The 6,571-nt window shown below is 36.8% G+C and overlaps 1 long non-coding RNA gene across 1 annotated transcript; it reads right to left on the bottom strand.

Annotated features, from left to right (window-relative positions):
- Positions 1-5,040: 5,040 nt before the first annotated feature.
- LOC148180179 (uncharacterized) lies at positions 5,041-5,535 on the bottom strand. The gene is made up of 3 exons (XR_015771721.1): positions 5,348-5,535; positions 5,206-5,290; positions 5,041-5,148 (listed from the first exon to the last, which is right to left on the bottom strand). It is a non-coding gene; the product is annotated as an uncharacterized LOC148180179 (long non-coding RNA).
- Between the last annotated feature and the right edge of the window lie 1,036 nt (positions 5,536-6,571).

The following is a 6,571-nucleotide window of genomic DNA, read 5'->3' as shown; positions in this document are numbered from 1 at the left end:
TTCAGTATCATTTCAACTTAATTTAATCTTTCATCTTTCAATTTAGGGCAGGTATTTTCATCTCCTAATAAAGTACCCAATTACCTTAAATAAACAGCGTGGTTTTAAAACTCACGTCGTCGTCGAGTGTTGTCCCCGAAATTACAGACCTCGTGAGAATAGCCATATCAATGACGTCATCTATTCCATCAAAAAGCTCCCTAAGGACAAAATCAAGGTATTTCATTTCAATCTGTTACTACCGTACTTTGGGGAAGGAAAAGAAGGCCACCAAGAAAGCGTGGTTAGAACGTTATCGCAATTTGAGAAGACTGTCTCCTGCTACTTCTTCCAGACGTCTCAGTGCAAACGAAGATATAAGTGCAAGTTTACCCTCCGACTGAGCGCAAGGACACTTCGGTACGAAGGGTCTTTTAGGAGGTAACAGGTCAACATGGAGCGAGATCAAGTAGGTGGAAAGAACAGAGACGGCGAGGTGACATTAGTCAGTCGAGAGAATTTGTAAAGTGTTAAAAAGTATTTTAAACACAATGTCAGTTGTCTGTACCTTGTAAAAGATCGCTGAAAAGGCATAAGCCTAGAGCGGCGATTTCAACAGAATGTAATTAACATCTTAGTCACATATTGTAAACTCTGACTGTACTTCTGTTGAATAAAAACTTTTACTACTTTACTACTTGTAAAAGAAAAATTTTCATCTAGTGACCTTAAAGATTAATCAACTAAAATTTCACTGTCTTACATTTTTTTGACCGCGATGGTACAATTGAATTGAAAGTCTTTGGTCGTCATTTCTGTCACTTAAAAAATATGCCAATTCTAAATCAAGCATTTGCGTCAATATAAATAAATGACAGTTTGAAATTAGATGTCTTGTAAAAAATGTGGCACCGTCTGCTCTTGATAAGTGTAGAATAGTCGCTCTTGCTTCTGAGGGATTGTCTCTCGGCCAAATAGCGGAACGGCTCTCTATATCAAAAAGTGGCGTGACTTATATCGTAAATAAATGGCGAAGAATTGGCTTAATCGAGCAAAATCGGCAAAGAAGTGGTAGATCCAAAATCTCCACGCTGGAGGAAGGCGAAGCTGTAGTACAAGTAATTGAACATAGTCCATTCACAACAGCTGTTCACGCCAGAAATTTAACGGGATTCACCGGATCCATAAGCACAGCTCGTCGGCGTATTCGAGCCAGGAATCTTAAAAATCATGCTGCTGCCGTAAAAATAAGACTGACTCCGCCACACATAGAAGCAAGAATAAGTTTTGCTTTAGAACACCTACCGAAAGATGAAGCGTTTTGGTCAAGAGTTATTTTTTCCGACAAAAAAGTTTTCAAATCGTTGAGAAATGGTCACATTAAAGTCTACCGCCCAAGAAACTCGAGATTTGAAGAAAAATACGTGCATAATACTAGCAACAGTGGTCGCTTTTTCGTGAATATGTGGGCGAGGATTTCTACGGGAAGTCCTGGAGTGATGGTCCAAGTGGAAGACCGGCTCAACGCAGATGTTTATATTTTTAAAATTTTATTTTTCAACAAGATAATTGTTCCGTACATACGGCGCGTAGAGTGAGAGAGTGGTTCGAGAATCATAATATAAACGTCTTAGATTGGCCAAGTCGCAGTCCTGATCTAAACCACATTGAAAACATGTGAGGTTTACTGGTTAAGAATTGCAACAAACCCGTTTAGTTTTTCAAACGAGAGATGAGTTCGTAACTGCAATTATCTGAAGCTTGGCATACATTACCCCTTGACTACCACAGGAATTTATGTCTTTCGATGCCTTCAAAGTTACAAAAAGTTTTGGACGCTAATGGTTGCATGACCAAACATTGAATTTACATTGTAAAACATTATGTTGTACGTATCAGCTAAAATATTATTAAATTATTATTAAAAAAAACAGGACAGCATGTTGACAGTAGTTATGATCGAATCAAAAATAAGGTTAACAGTTCGAAAGCCTCGTTTACAATTCAATGTCATTACGAAATATTGATGACCAAAGACTTTTGAATGTAATTTTACGAGCCGCGGTATCAACTAATGAAATGTGCGAAAGTTCCAGCCACCAAGGTAATGAGGCACACCCTCATCACATCTACAGTAGAGAGCAAAAGTTTGTCATATTTGGTTTTTGAAATATTATTGTTTTCGTTTTGGTTATCAAATTATACTTTATCCAACTACATTTATAAATGATTTTCACAATAAAAAAATAACATTTTTTTCCAAATAATACTTCAATATTATTATTTTTTATAAAAATATTTTTTTTTTTTGCAAATTTCATGAGCAAAAGTTTGTCATATTTTTTTATTTCAGAAAAAACTAAGTAAACATTAGTCCTAAAACAATGTATTTAATATTTAGTTGGATAACCCTTTGAGGCAATTACTGCCAGGCAGCGCCGAGGCATAGACGGTTATCAATTATTTTTTGTGTAACTTTTTGCCACTCGCTCAACAAGTGATCATACAATTCTTGCGTATTTTTATGAGTTCAGATCATGCCACAAATGCTCTATTGGATTGAGATTCGGGGATTGGCTGGGTCACTCAAGAAGACGGATTTTCTTTGTCTGGAGCCAGTTTGTCACAAGTCTGGACCGATGCTTCGGATCGTTGTCCATTTGATAGATCCAACCACGAGGCATTTTCCTTCGGGCATATGGCAGTATGTCGTTTTCAAGGATAGCTTTACACATAAGGGCGTCCATATTACCCTCAATCTTCACTAGGGGACCAACACCAAAGGATGAAAAACACCCATAAACATTAGTGCCGCCACCACCATGTTTCATTATTGGTGTCATGTATCGTGGATTAAATCTTTCTCCTCTTGGACGCCTAATGTATCGTCTACCATCACTTCCGAACAATTTAAACTTGGATTCATCTGACCAAAGCACCTTGGCAGTCCAGTCCCGATGGCTTAATGCAAATTGGATTCGCGCTTTTCGGTTTTTTCGAGATATCCATGGTTTCTTCACAGAAACGTATGCGTTTAATCCTGCACTACACAAAATGCGTCCTATGGTCGATCTGCTTACTGTAAGGCCAAGCTCCATGTTCAGTTCTTTGCAAATATCGACGGCAGTTTTCTTTGGGTCGACAACCGATTTTCTTTTAATAATTTTGCTCAATCGATTTGAAATTTTTCTCGGTCTACCACAGCGAGGAAGACACTTCAAGTAATTATAAACATTTTGCTATTTAACAATGCGAGAAACACCACTATGGGTGATATGATACTGTCCGGCGACGTCTTTCTGTCATTTTCCAGATTGAACAGCTTCAACAATTAGTTTACGAACTTCAGGGGTAACATTTTTACCTGTCTTTACCATTTTGTCAGGTAACACTTTTTCAATAACGCACTTGTTAATTGACAGTCACAGGTTATAAAGAACATAGCCTACTATCGATAAGAAAAATGTACCAGTAATCAGAAAATTAGTATGACAAACTTTTGCTCTCGTAAATTATAAAAAAAAAATATTTTTATTCTTAAATTATTATTTCAAATGTGTCATTAATTTTTTTTTGTATTGAATAAGATTTAATCTAACAACTAAAACAAAAAAATATATTTCGTATCAAAAACCAAATATGACAAACTTTTGCTCTCTACTGTATGTACAGTTGCGGCGTATGAAAAGTAAGACAAAATGACAAGTTCAATATTTTGTCTTTGTAAATCCACCTATAAATGAAGTTTTTGAAATGTCAGTTCGATTGTCATTGAGATAGGACGATTCAGTGTCGTAGAAGAAAGAACTTTAGTTCAAACTTCAAATATTAAAAAAAATTAAATGTTGTTAACAAAAATTAATATTTTATTGCTGCATCACCGGAATTAATAACACTTTCAAGTCTTCGTGGCATCGACATAATAGCATGTTGAACGAAATGTTCAGGTATCATTTGCCAGCTATCCGAAATACTCTGGATCAATTTTTCGCGATTATTGGGCAAAATTTGTTCATTTATATTTTTGGTCATGATACCCCGAATATTCTCAATAAGATTCAGGTCGAGACTCTTTGCCGGCTAAGGTAATGTTTGCGCCCTGTAAAAAATTGCTGACAGGGCTCGGACTGCAGTTGAAAAGGGGTTTTTGCGAAGAAAATTTCCTAATACCACGTCCGGGGTTGATATTTTTCTTCAACCAGTTCCTTGCTTCTTCGGATGGTTCCCTTCTCTCGAAACTAACGTATTGCACGTAAAATCGTATTCTTATTGACACCAACTTTATTTGAAATAGCTTTTATGGCGAGTCCATCTATCAAACGAGCTAGAATCAGAGCTTTTTGCAATTCTGTAAGTAGGGGCATTTTAAAGATGTTTGGGACAACACTGGTTTATTTTCTGTTGACAGTGACATTGTGATCCTTGATTAAAACCTAATTTACACCTTATAATTTTTGAAATTTTCTTACTTTTCATCCGCCGCAACTGTACTAAGCGGCGTCCCGGCGACAGGACACGGAGACCCCTCCAACACGTCCACCGTACATTTTCATCTTTTGCATCGTGTCCAACTTACACGAGTCTGCCAGGGGCCAAAGCCCCTGAAGGAAAGGTCAAACACTGAAGCTTGCATTTGCTCAGAACGACGTATAGCTAACAACTCCGCATTGGGCCAGTACGACTGACGCCCAAGCGCACGATATCACGATCACCATCATACTGAGGATATTTCACCTTAACAAGTCAAAGGAAACAAATGAGTCAAGTGAAACAGATGTTAGCCGAAAGGTTTATTTAATTGCAATGTTGCAACTTTTGTCTTAATTTTAGACGTCGTACACTGTGGTGAAAAATAATGCGATATTTCAAAAAATGTACAGGAATTGGGCAAAAAAAAACATTTTTTATCATTTAGATTTTTTGCATTATGGTCTGTTTGTACCGGCGCCGGCGGTGCTGGCGGCGACAGCAGCGATGGCTGTCGCCGCCCAGTTTTGTAAATATATGTTCAATTTTTAAATTACCGAAATACTCTATAAAAGAAAAAAGACATACTTTTCTCTACATTCCTCATCAGGAAGGGACCGCCACCATCGGCACCACCCTCCTCTTCCTCCGCCCCTTCCTCGAGTGCCGCCGCCGCCACTTCTTCAATCGCCGCTGCGTGGTCTAAATATACAAATTTACCTTTCGTTTTAAGGAATTTTTCAGCACCGTAATACTTACGATCGTACATTCCGCCGCTCCTCCTCGTCCTCATCATCACGTACAATTGTTCTTACAATTTCGGTTGATCAAAGTTTTTCTTTCCCTGCAAAATAAATGGAACCTATCGAGAAAAATTGGTTAGTCGAGCTTGACAACTTACGTCGTCCATTTTTATTCTATAAAGTGGCTTCAGCTTTTTGCATCCAAAGCCACATTAACAATTGAAAATCACATTTGGCGATGCAGACTTTTAGGACGTAAACATACTTTGGCGAATTATACGCCAACCACTGATTTATTCTTAGATAACAAGCCACTGACGCCAACTCTGTAGCCATTTTCTGTTGTAACACGGCAAACACGGCCTCGCGTGGACAAAATATTGTGTTTGACATATGACATTTAACCTGCGTAAACTAGGGCCATCTAGTGGCACAAATATTGAACTATTCAGGGTGCAATGTTGGTTGCCTAAAATTGTCGCTTTAAATTATGTTTCCAATTCTTTGTCCATTGCAAATTTTTCAACGTTTTGTTATTAAAATATCATAGTAGACTCAAAACACATATCCTCTGAAAATGTAAGATTGTAATAGTTATTTACAGTCGCGTGTGGTAATTTACGACGGCGTAGCCCACGGTGAATCGAGTATATACGGTGGCCGCATCTCTCTAGCCGAACAGAATGATGACGTCACAATCGCCCTGTAGACAGCGCTTGCATAAACATTTTACGATTATTTCAATTAAATTTCGCAGAAATAATGTTTAAACTTTTATTAACATATCAGAAAATTATACAGCGATTCCTTTCACTTTGGGGAAATACATTTTTAACCATTTCTTAGCTATAATTTAGCAGAAATATTTTCCTAGTTTTTTAACTGTTGTTACAATTTTTGTTTCTGTAACATGTTCTATCTGTTTTTTGAATTAAATATAACAAAAAAACACGTAATAATAAAAAAGAAAAGTATGTATATAATACTAGTGTTGGTTTTTTTCATTTTTTTAGCATTTTTAGATTTTATGTGTGTTTGTGACTTTCTTTTTGCCCTCGCATATTCTTCTTGACTCGTATTTAATCTTTTTACCTTCATATATGTGCGTTAAAAAATATATTGTCAGCTTATTAAGTCGTTAAGTTGCTAAGTCCATTTCGAATTTTTTGAACCGAGGTCGAGATATCTTTTTTTTTTTTGGGGAACGAAAATAGAATGATCCAATGCTGTACTATTCTGTTATTCTTTTTATAAAATTGAAAACGCATTTTGTTCAAAAATGGACTTAGCAACTTAACAACTTAAACCGACGATATGTGACAATAATGCTTTACAGCTTACAGCAGTGAATAATTTACGGCGTACAGTACAATATTTTGTTA

This window comes from Gnatocerus cornutus, chromosome 1 (assembly GCF_029298725.1).
Source record: "Gnatocerus cornutus isolate USDA-ARS CGAHR chromosome 1, icGnaCorn1.1, whole genome shotgun sequence".
Classification (NCBI taxonomy): Eukaryota; Metazoa; Arthropoda; class Insecta; order Coleoptera; family Tenebrionidae; genus Gnatocerus; species Gnatocerus cornutus.
This window is presented reverse-complemented; position numbering and strand designations above follow the sequence as displayed.